The following is a 13,238-nucleotide window of genomic DNA, read 5'->3' as shown; positions in this document are numbered from 1 at the left end:
TTAAATTCCCCATCCTTTTCCCACTTAATTCCCCTCCCCCATAAAAATACTGTAATATTTTAAATCTCTGTATATGGTGATCTGTTTTGACGTACTCTGTTCTGTTCCATTAATCTCATTTTTCCATTCCTGTATCACTTCTACTTAATAATAATTCTGATATCTAGTATAGGTCTTCTCATACTTTTCCTTTAGGAATTTCTTAGCTAACTGTGGCTTTTTGATGTCTCATATGTTTTAGTATCAGCATGCTAATTTTCATGAACAAAAATCCTATTTGTATTCTGATTAGAATTCATTGAATCCATATATCAATAGAAAATAATTGACTACTTTATGGCATTGAATTTTCCTATCCTTGACCAAAGTCAACTTCTCCACTTATGTAAGTTTTATTTAATTTCTTTCTATACTTTCTTATATTTTCTACATAAAGATATTGCATATCTTTTTTTAAAAGATTTATCTATTGATTTGAAAGAGAACATGAGTTGGGGGTGGAACAAAGGGAGAGAATCTCAAGCAGACTCCCCACTGAGTAGAGTGGGATCCTATGACCCATGAGAGCATGACAGAGCCAAAATCACAAGTAGGATGCTTAACCTACTGAGCCAACCAGGTATCCCAAAATATTGCATATGATTTGTCAGACTTCTAGGCATGTCATCATTTTGTTTTCATTGGAAATATATTCTTAAATTCTAATTATTTTTGCATAATATATGAAGATGCAATTAATGTTTACATATCAGTTTTATATCCAAAAACTTGCACAACATTCTTTAAGATTCTACTAATCAGTTGTTTCTCTGGGGGCTGAGGGGTTATGCAAGTAAATATGCCAATAGTGAAAAATTTTGTTTTTCCTTTCTAATTCTTATAAATTACATGCAATGCAATAGACTTTGTCTTTTAATCAGAGTCAGGTCTCCTTACATTTATCATTATTACTGACATGCATAACTGCTTTTTTGTCTTTCCCTTCCAAGAGGCATTAATTCCATACAACTCTTGTAGTGTTGTAGGAACTGGTGCCTTTCATGCCTTTTTGGAATGACTACCTAGTTCCAGAGGTCTTATATTTAGATTATTGTCTTGAAGGATAAGAGTTTTTACTCTTTTATTTGATGTTATTTATCCTATGTTCCTTCTCCAACTGATTGTGCAATGCCATTCCTTTTTCTTAAATATTTTAGATAATTGTTTTCATTTCTATTTGCAGAATTTCTTCCCAGTTTTGTCCTATTACCTAGATAACTTCAGATAACTAGATAACTTCTTGGCTTCTCCTCCAAACTGAACTTTTCTAACTTGAGTCTTTCTAATTCCTAATTACTTGCTTTTGGATTTGGATGACTATGGATACAACAGCTGTTGGTTCAAATATATGTTATAAAAGTTTAACACCACCAAGAACATAGCCTACATCTCTGCCATATTATTTTCCTCCTTGAGGGGAGGGTCTTTTTTGTTTTTCCGAGCTCTATACACTGGAACAGAGTATTTTTGGGTGGATATCATATTTCTCCCAGTTTTTCTCTCTTATAAGGAGGAGGAGAAATTATGTTAATTAAACATATTCTCTGATGGGTTCAATATGGCTGACTTTTTTTTACTCTAACCCAGTTGACCCAGCCTCAGCACATCTAGAATCAGATTCCCAACATGGTATTTGTTAGAAAGTATTATACCTATGATAATAACAGAACAGTAGCCATTTCTGTTTTACCAGAGTCTGCTCTTCTGTCTTACGAGAAGTTCATTTAGTGCACAGCATCATCTCTTCCTTTACCAGGAACATCCTTAGCTATCTCTCCTATGCTCTTAGTTCCTGCATCCCTGGAGACATGAGTCTCTGTGGCACGATGGTTCAATTGGTAGATTGATCATATCTATGCTGAAACTGCATTCAGTTTGTACAAGGAGCAATCTAATTGCTTATCCAGACTCTAGGGAGACCTCTTTACACCAATTTCGTGGAATATGAGTTATAAAGAACTTCAACGTAGGTACTTGAATTATATACACTTCCATTCCCACTTTTCAGATTTCACCTGAAGTTTCCAATTCCAACCCCACTCTATCTTGCTGTTTGTCTTGATTTCTAAAAACACATAATGTTAACTCACCCTCTTATTCTCACAAGTTTCATATACTAACAGGGACAATTTGGCAAAATATTCCATTTCTGTCAGCAAGTTGAGCTTCTTTAGCTGAATTTCAATGTTAAGATCCAAGTAATCACTAAATCCAGTATAATTTCATTAATAATATCTTCCCATATTCTTCTTAGCAAAAAGCACCGAAAGACTTGAGTTCTTCTTTTTTTCTTGAGTTCTTTTCTACCTTCCCATGTGTCAAAATTTTTATATGCTTCTCACCTTATCTTCACACTATAAAATACCCTTTCAGAAACTGGCAAACCTAGCCCATAGACACTGAAGCATTTGTGGCTTTTGAAAATATGTGCAACTCCTTTTACTCATATAATTTCTAAACCCTTTACTTGTTTTTCTTTCTTGGAGTCTTATTCCTATAAAACTTCATGGACATATTCCTGCTGTAATTCATAAATTCCCCCTCCTGTCTTAGGCACTGCACATTCTGAGTATATTCAGAAAGGACTTATATAAAGTGAAGTATATTCCACTTTACTAAGAGGCTCTAGTCCTATCTCTAGCAGTGTTTGCCACAAATGAAATAAAGCAGGACCTATAGACTGTTCCAAACATGGACAATTCACTGTCATTTTTCCCCCATAAAGTATTCCAACTCTTACCTAACCCACAATTTCCAGTGTTGTCCCTTTTCCACTACTTCAGTAGGGAACTTTAGTAAGTTTACAATATCATATACATCTGAATGACCAGCTTGAACATACAATTTCAAATGCTGAGGTCTTCAAAGGTCATAAAACCCCCTTCTGAATTCTTTCTAAAACTTCTTTCTCATTCTAAGGAGGAGTTCCCAGAGCCATTATAAACAGGCCATAGGGGGAAAAAAAATAAGCCATAGGTCAATGGACAGTGTCAGTTTTTCTGCTAAGTGAGTCAACTCTTGGGCAGTCAAACTGGGAAGGGTTCCTGGCTAATGTGTAGCACCTTGATTTAAACCAAGCTACAAAATTCAGATGATCCTGAACAACACTTAAAAATAAATCCAAAATTAACTGAGTCTCTCCATCCCTGGAAATCTAAATCCTTGAATTTCAACTATTTTTTTCTGAATTCTAGCTTCTTCTAAGCTCTTCTGGATTCCATTGAGTTAGTTCATTTAATATATACAATGTCTCTGACCCATAAATGTTGGCGCTGATTAAACTCTACTCATCTGCATGGTTCTCAACAACTTTCCTTGATTCTATGAAACACAAATGAATACCTTTAAGCAATAGGTTCATTAAAACTTTGAGTAAATGGATCTTTCCACAGTCTAATAGATAAATCAATTAAAATCCAAGACACTTTTAATGTAAAAAAAGGAAAGGAAAAAAGAGCCCAAGGCTTTCTCCACAATCTGGATGTTAGTCTTCTACTATGTCGTCCACTCTTCTCATTTCATTGATTCACAAGGAATATTTCAGTTTTGTCTACTCCTTTTCATATAGTCTTTTGTAGGGCTTGTCTGTCCATAGACATTTAAATAGTTGACTTCACTAATCTTTGGACCACCTATTCAAAATTCTAAAAGTCCACCCTGTTGCTCAGATGATTACAAAGGGAAGAAAGAGGTATTTTATGAACATAAAGTGCATAGGTTTGCAGATAGTTTTGATCTTAAAAAAAAACAATTGCTTTCATTTTGCCTCCTGATAATTTCCAACAATATAACATTATATTTATATGTTGGACTTGGAATTACTTTGTCTGCTTGTCTTTCACCTTCACTGGCTCCTTTCTTTCTTTCTCATTTGGCTTAAAGGGAGGTTCTTCTGTCTTCTTTTCTTCTTTCTCCCATTCCTTTCTTCCGTGTCTACAATCCCTGACTTTATCATTTCTTCTTTCTTTTCCTTTCCCTTTTCCTTTCGGCTTTCTTTCCTATCTCTCTCTGCTCTTCATTAAGTCTACAAAAAAAGAGAAAAAATTACTTACTTCTGGCAGGTTAATTACTGATATCTTTCTGAAGAGAAAATATTCATCACCTAAATTCCTAAGTTGACATTTCGGTTAGTAGTCCTACAAATTATACTATTATCTTCATGTTTCTCACAGATTATAAATTAGATTGGTTCTTTCCTTGGATGTGATTTGACTGTAAAACCTCATACATTCCAGCAGGGGTTGGAGATGATGGTGGGAACAGCTTTTTGCCAAAGTGTCATCCCCTTGTGAATTCCAGGAGAAAGCTGCTACACGAAGATTCTTCTACTACTTGAGTGATCTGCTAGGTCAGATTCCCCCATCAAATTTGTCAGTGTGAGTAGGTCTTTACTACTGTTATCAGCTTCAATTCCAGCCCTCTCATCACCATTTAACATTTCTTTGGCATGATTTAAATGGATTTTGACGGTATTCCAATATCAGAGAGCATATTGTGCCAGTATAAAACATGTTCAGTAGCTACAATCACAAAACATCTAAATTTATCCAATTTCATTTCTTGGAAGCTTTCTTCCCCTCACCCCACCTGCCAAACTAAGTCATTTTTTCCTTCCTAGTGGTACAAACAGGCCCCAAAGTATCCAATCTGGAAAAGGTTGAGATTGATTTAATGCTTTCAACTTACTTTTCATTATCCTTGTAATTCTGCATCTTCAAACAGTCGAGGTAATATTTCACTAGAATTTGTATGTTGGTTGTATCACAAAAGATTTTTTAAATATTAGGGCTCATGTATCCCAACCATTTGCCCATCATCCAATTTAACAGATGAAGAAATGCAACAAAGAGGAAATAAGAAATTTCCCCCAAACCATACTTCTTGAGAGTGGCCAAAGGTTATAGTCTCTGGTTGTAGTCATAGGTTTCAGGCTCTATTAGTCAACATTAATGTACATTTTGGAGCAGTGCAGATGTTGTTCTAAGTACTTTGGAATAGGAATATTGACTATGTATTAGACAATATTCATGCTTGTTGATTACTTATCAACTCAAAAAAGAATCTTTTATAAATATTCTTGATATTATAAAATCTCTTTGCTACTGACTGTAGAAAATTACTATATATTGCAGTCAGTTATTAGATACACACCATTTCTTGTAATATTCTTTTTTTAAGATTTTATTTATTTATTCATGAGATACACAGAGAGAGAGAGAGGCAGAGACACAGGAGGAGGGAAAAGCAGGTTCTATGCAGGGAGCCCGACGTGGGACTTGATCCCAGGACTCCAGGATCATGCCCTGGGCCAAAGGCGGCGCTTAACCGCTGAGCCACCCAGGCTGCCCTCCATTTCTTGTAATATTCTAATATTAAGTTGAATCTTATGAAATTAGTGAATGATTTTCTTGCCTAAAATTGATAAGTTAATACTGTTTAATTTAATGCCTTGATGACATAGTAAACAGCATTTGGGACAAAAGTAATGTCAAAATCTGTCTCTTTATTTCCTAACTGTTAAAGTGGAGATGGCTGGGAGTGGGTAGAGGGAAATAATGAATTTTGATCAACTGGAAAGGGAAAAATAATCCAAAGGAAAATATTTCCTTTGTAAATCTTTCAAAAGGGCATTGCAACCAGCAGATAATAGTCAAGAATTAAAAGCTAAATATGCTAAATACTTGACAATGTCTCTTTAATGACTTCAGATCAATTTATCTTAGTGTGTGTATCCTGGTGTATTCACTCCTCCATCATGTATTGTAGCTTGACTGACTCTCAATTCTTGATGCCTCATGTGGGAACTGACTCCATTATCTTTAGTTTCCAGGACTGTAAAATATCTAATAAACTTAGCAACCAGCATGCCAAGTACATGCAATGTAGCCAGCTGGTGAAGTTTTCTTGCGCATTAAAGTGAAACTTTGCTTTCATTTTGAAAGGAGGCTTTGGAATCCTTTCTTTCATATGTAATGTCTCAGTGTTTTGAAGCCATTAATGTAAAACTCTTCATCTCTACCATGGCTTTTCTGTCTGCTGCCACAAAGAGGGAAGAGAAGTCAATATAAAGACAAGACAGAAGTCAATATAAAGACAATTCTTAACACTACCAACCATAAAAAAGCATGAAATTTTTCATAAGAGATGATCATTTCAAGTTCATAAATATTGAAGAATTAACTACACATTTAGGGCACAAGTACCAGAGGATATGAAGGGTCTTTCAGATGCAGAATCAAACGCAGATTATGTTCTCAGATCCACCTCTTTACCTCCAGGGCTCCATTTTTGGTACAGATACATGAATGTTCAAAGTCATTATTTCTGGATGTGTGGTTTACATCACTGATGATTAACACATTGTTTTCTTTATTTACCAATTGGTATCCTGATCTATTTCAAAAAGGTTTTGAGAGGATGCTAATTAACTTGGTGGTTGGGCAGGAGACTAAAGCAGGAATAAAACAATTTAACAGGGCTGTGACAATCCGAATTCATAAAATTGAAACACACGAAGAGATATTTAAAATCTGGGACCATATGAATTAAATATAGAATATGCAGAATCATATCGTTGTGAGAGAGAAAATGAGGAATAGATTCACAGACAAGAAAAGTGCATAGTCTCTCTTCTCCCTTCAATTTTTGGAAATAATAATGAATAAGGGACTTTTAAAAAAGTCCTAAAGTTAGTTTCTAACTGTCAAGGTTGGAATGTATATTCCCTGATTTCCAGTTCAGTATTCTTCTCTAATAGAGTCATAAAATGATCAAGGTAAAATTCCTCCTGACTCCCTGAAAGCACAGGAGGAACAAGTCCTATTCTTCTTCATAGAAAAAGATAAAGGTTGTGGAGAACTGGATTTTTGCAAATGGTAAATTAAAACACTTTCTTGGTGTCCTAGAATTTCCCCTATTGAAGGTGCCCAAGGGAATATAACTGCAGAAATTTCAGTAAGTGACAGTATGTAAATAATAGTCCTAATGCTGTGACATATGAGGGCAAGTACACCTTTCTGTAGTGTGTTTGACAGTTTGAGGAGAGAAATAGCAAAGAAAGTAATAGTTCTCTGCAGCAGCTAGAGGTTGCTTGGACACCAAACACCTTGTCCACTGGTAAAGTAATAAAAGGATCAGTTTTTTTTCTAAATATTTTATTTATTTGTTTGAGAGAAAGCAAGAGAGAGCATGGAGGAGAGCAAAGAGAGAGGGAGAAGCAGACTACCCCTGAGCTGGGAGCCAGAGAGAAACCATGAAAGAGCATGGAGATCAATCCTAGGACCCTGGGATAGCAACTTGGGCCCAAGGCAGACATTTAGCTGATAAGCACCTGGGTGCCCCAAACAGATAGAACTTTTTAGAGAAGTAAATGTTTAGGATATCTGTGTTCATATCATGACTGTGGGACATCACAGGTGTGGTTTTTACTGGGTGAAATGACTAAAACTATTTTCTTTAAAATTAAAAATAAATGAAAACAGATCATTGCAGTTCTAGAAACAATATTTAGTTTGGAAAGAAAGAGATTAATGGCAAGGAGTAATCCAGATGTGCAACTCTCAAGAAAGAAAAAAAAATAAGGAGGTGAAACTTATAATTATTTTTGAAAAGAAAAGACTAGCCTGAAATTTAGAAAATTAGACATATGTACCATGTGGAAGTGACACTGAGAAATAAGGTGAACTAAAACCATCCAAATTAAAACCCCTAAAGTAAGAAAAGATAGATTGAAAAAAGGTGGGAAATTGTTTATTATTTGTTTGTGGACCCATGCTGACTAAAGGGATTTGAAATGTAACTGAGATGATTTGAGAACTGATTTTCAAAAGATATTTAAATAATTTTAAGGTTCATGGAGTGTATGATCTAGATCTAGTAACAATGAAACCCTAATTCAACAGGTCCAGAACTCCTTTTTTTTTTTTAAGGTCCAGAACTCCTAAAGGACTTGCCCGATTGTCTTTTTATATAATTATGCCACAGAGAACTAACAGTATCTGGTAGTTTCAGTAACTACACATGCATGCAGTCTCAGTTGGTATTTGTCTCCCAAAGGATAAAGGTATCTAGGGCTTAATCCTTTCCCAAGAGGCAAATTAGTAGCTTTTCGTAATGTACATCTTAAAATATGCAACAGAATTGATAGAACAAAAGTGGTAAAATTAGCTTTTTGAAAATTCACTTTTTTCACATATGTTAATTTTGGCTTGTTTTTTTTTGACCTTTATGAAATATAAAAAGAAGGGTTTTATATTAAGAAATATTTTTTCAAATATATTTTAGCAGTTAGTATTAGATGTTTGCCAACAGGAACTTTGTTTTTCCTCCTCAGTCCTAAAGCTTTTGGGAAAGATTTTTTTTCATTTTAAGGTTTATATATAAATCAATGGAAATAGGTAGGAAAAGGCATGTACTATTTAGAGATTCCAAGAAAGGACCTACTTTCCAAACCTTTTTATATATCTTGCTTTTACATCTTTAAACAGACTGCACAGGCCCTAAAGAAACATTAGCCGCATATTAGTCCTGCTGTCAATGATCTTTGGATGAAGTACTCCATCCAAGGAATACAGTCATTTCCTCATAAGAAATTAGAAATTGCAATTTGTATGTTTCATGTGGATACGCGTGTACCAGTTTGTGCTTTTTCGTACCAGCATTTCTCAAGGAATGGATTAGGCAATACTCTAGTCTCTCTAGCTCTGAAATCACATGATTCTGGGATTAACTTCAATTTCCCCTGACTATGTAACAATTTTACAATATGGCCATAACGCTTGTTGAAATTCTTACTGTCACATATGTGGCATAGGAAAAGCACAAAGATTTTGACCATTAAGGAGAGAATGAAGCAGATGACATTTATAGCAATACAGGAAGGTACCTGTAATATCAGAATAAGTTATAGAATCTATTTAGTTGGATATGGTTCTTCCAATTTCTGCCCTTGCGTAATTTTTTTTTCTTATTTTGTTAGGATTATTCTAGATTTTTAGGTATTATGACTTAGAGCCCTTTCCAACAGAAACCTTATAATCATGAGCTAGATGTCTTTTTGCAATTATCCTAGATGATTTTTTTCCATCTCTTTGCCGTTGCTATGCACCACAATTGTTGGTTTGCTTTTTCCCATTTTTTTGTCAATATGGTGACAGAATTGCTGTGCAATTTTGTAGAGCTTTATGATTCTAGCCACATATTTTGGAAAAGAAAGCTCTTCACAATGGGTGGTAGCATTTCTAGCAATTTTATTTATATTTATATTCCTTTTTAATAATGTTTTTGGCCAATCTTGAGAGAAAAACATCCTTTTAAACGTATGTTTCATTGACAGACATTATAGGAATATTTTCAGGGGTTTTAGCAAGAATGTGTTCAGAGTAATTTTCACCTAGTAGCATTTGGATAATTTTTATATCCAAAACAGCTTATAAAATTCCAATTAATTCATTGATACTGGCCATATTATGTTCGACAGCCAAGTTCAGTCTTGCTACCTAAATATTAGTATCTAGAAGTTATAATTAAACCATAAGTCTTGCTTGCATTGTTAGATTTTTTTTGATAATATAGAAAGTAGATTATAGAAGATCTCTGATAGCTAATCATGCTCATGAGCAACTCTGAGCTGCTCTTAGACTAGCATACTCCTTATTCTGGATAAGTTATTTGAAGGGAAAAAAAGCTGGAAGTGGCAATAGAAGAGGCATCCAGTGGATCAAGAAAACCACTAAAAAACACAATGTAAAGAGTTTTTAAAAATGCTAAAATTCATTCTGATAATCTCAAAGAGTTTGTGATATGACATGTATTCCCAAATAAAAATATAGTCTCACTGCCTTTAACAGAAAATTACATGATATTCATATTCATTGGAATATATTTTGAAAAACACAGTTTTAGATAATTCCTTGTTGGGATAGAAATCCCCTCTTGGGGCATCTGCATGGAGCAGTCAGTTAAGTGTTTAGCTCTTGATTTTGGCTCAGGTTGGGATCTCAGAGTCCTAAGATCGAGCCTCCTATCAGGCTCCGGGCTCAGTGTAGAGTCTGCTTAAGAGTCTTTCTCCCTCTCCCTCTACTCACCCCCACCGCCCGTGCCCTATGCATGTACTCTTCTCTCTCTCTCTCAAATAAATAAGTAAATGAAATCCACTCTCACTTAGGAGTTTTGTTTATAGTATTTTTTCTAACACGGTAAGAGTATTTCTTCTACATCTGCAGCTGTATATAAGCAAAACTGTGAATATACTGATTCCTTCCTTAGATTGCCTTTTAATTTCTGCCCATTTTGTACTTGCCACTCCAGGCCTCTTTGTAAAGAGGCTAAATCTGTGACATCACCTGGTATTCTGGGCTGATTCTTGCCATAGTCCTTTGCCTCCATCTAAATCTGTTGAATAGTGTCAATATTTTTTGCTTCAGAGCCTAATTCCATGCTAAAGACTCTCATAGACTTTGTGGAGACGTACTGAGCTCTTTCTCTTCTATATCATTGATGGTCATCAGAAGACAAGGCATCTCAGGGTTGTGGGATTGAGACCTGTGGGGATCCACCCTTAGCACAAAGTCTGCTTGAGATTCTTTCCCCCGCCCTCCTCCTCCCCTTTTGCCCCCTCTCCCCACTCACACTCTAAATAAATAAATAAATAATAAATAAATAAATAAATAAATAAATAATAAATAAATAAATACATAAATAAAATATTTTTTAAAAATTATTTTTGAGGGGAAGAAGTTAAGCTAGATCTTCTTGGGAATTGCTTACCACATACGATTATAGTTTACCTATAGACTGCACAAAAACTAAGGAAAATTAGTAAAGAAGTGCTACAGAAAAAAGTATTTGGAGAGTATTTGATGCTTTAAAGAAGTATTATAATATTTCTAATGAAGAAAATCACAATGCCATTGAAATTTTCGCTACTTATTTTATTGTTCACTACTTTTTCATTTAAAATTACCAAAGTGTATTTGCTTTATTGGGCAGCTGTAACTAAATATCACAAGCTGGCCCGCTTAAAACTATTCTCTTACAGTTCTGGGGACTAGAAATCTGAAGTCATAGTCTTGGCAGGACTCTGTCTCCTCTGAGGTTATAGGGAAGAATCTGCTCCACTCCTCTCTCTCCTAGCTTCTGGTGACTTCTGACAATACTTAGTGTCCCATGGCTTTAGCTTCATCAATACAATTTCTGCCTTCACCATATATGGCCTCCTGTCTCTTCACTATTCAACCTACTATAAGTATGGCATGTTTTAATTAAAGACAAAAAAATAAAAGTACCAGTGAAATAGAGTTAATAGAAGGTTGATAGAAATATTTTGGGTCAATATAATGATGTTTTTTAAATAATCATTTCATCTATCCATAGTTTTGCCTCTGATCCCAATATGAGAATATTCTTTTTAAATAAAATTTTACATATAACATTTCTATTTAACCTTCCATTATGTCTCTAGAATTAAAGCTATAAGACAGTAAGGATTTTTTTTCCCCTTTTTCAAAACCAAAAAATCCAGAAAGTATTTACTCCTTATGATTAAATAAGTATTAGTTAAATTAATAACCAAAAATACCAAATTATGTTGCATAACATCTATTCCTATTTTATTCTTTTTACTCTTACATTTCTTTTTCTAAAGATTTTTAAAATGTATTTTATTTGAGAAAGGGAGAGATGGGAGTGAGCCCAGGAGGAGAGTGAGAGGGAGAAGCAGACTCCCCACTGAGTGTTGAACCTGATATGAGACTCGATTCCAGGACCCTGAAATCATGACCTGAGCTGAAGGCAGATCCTTAAGCAATGGAGCCATCCAGGTGTCCCACTCTCTTGTTTCTTTAATGTACCCTTTGTTTTATATTGTCACATGAGACATGCTTTATTTGCTTTACCTTCTGTTTTATTTTGGGAAGTAAATTTAAGCCTTCCTTTAAAAAGTTGAACTAAATTTTTCAAATAATCAAAGTCCAGAATTAAATAATGAAATTGTACTTTCCATTATGAAAGAGGAAGAATTAATGTTCCTGTTTTCTTCAAAATCTCAGGCTTTCTTAATTTATGCTAGGAAAATAATTTAAATTGCTGTTATGATTATATTAGTATAATTATATTTAAGTTTCTGAATTTAATTTTATAGCTAGAATTGTAGCAGTTATTTGGATTTATATCTGACTAGTTAATTAGTATTAGCACTCACTAACATTTCCTATTCTACAGAATTCCTGCTCTCTTAAATCCTTTATTTTTATTGATCACCTGATGGGCTAGACTGTATTCTCTAATAATCTATTTAGAAAAAGTAACATAGGAATTTACCATATTTGGGCAGCCCTGGTGGCACAGTGGTTTAGCGCCTCCTGCAGCTCAGGTGTGATCCTGGAGACCCGGGATCAAGTCCCACGTTGGGCTCCCTGCATGGAGCCTGCTTCTCTCTCTGCCTGTCTCCGTGCCTCTCTCTCTCTCTCTCTATGAATAAATAAATAAAATATTTTTAAAAAGGAATTTACCATATTTGTAAACACCTTTATACAAATTTTACATAATTCCATGCATGACCAGTTGGCTGGGTATAAAATTTTATGTTCAAAGTCTGTCCTAGAGCCTTGTCAAATGATATTATATGAAATTCATATAATATCATATATTATATGATATATATATTATATATATATGATGGGTGGCTCAGCGATTGAGTGTCTGCCTTTGGCTCAGGACGTGATCTTGGAGTGTGGGATCGAGTCCTACCTCAGGTTCCTGCATGGAGCCTGCTTCTCCCTCTGCCTGTGGTCTGCCTCTCTCTGTATCTCTCAGGAATAAATAAATAAAATCTTTAAAAAAAAAAAAAGAAAATAAATTCACTCTTATGTATAAAGTCTAATAGAAGCCTTTTCTTTTTTTTTTTTTTCCTTTAAGTAGCTCTTTTCCTGCTTTGAATATTTAGGTGTTTTCTTTCTTTATCAAATTGGAAAGTTACAGCTAGCATATGTGTAATTTTATGTCTTTTAATAGTTTTTTATCTTTTTCAGAAATATATTTGGATTTTTACAAAAAATCTTTATTCAATAAATATTTCAGTCTGATTTTAAATTATCTTTTTAATATAATAATTCTTATATAATTTCCTATTAGTTATAATGTAACTATTTATTACCAATATTTCTTTCTACAGAATCCTTTTAATATGTGTAGCTTTGATT

Source organism: Canis aureus, chromosome 33 (genome assembly GCF_053574225.1).
Source record: "Canis aureus isolate CA01 chromosome 33, VMU_Caureus_v.1.0, whole genome shotgun sequence".
NCBI classification, from domain to species: Eukaryota; Metazoa; Chordata; class Mammalia; order Carnivora; family Canidae; genus Canis; species Canis aureus.
The sequence above is the reverse complement of the archived record's forward strand: the minus strand, read 5'-3'. Positions refer to the sequence as shown.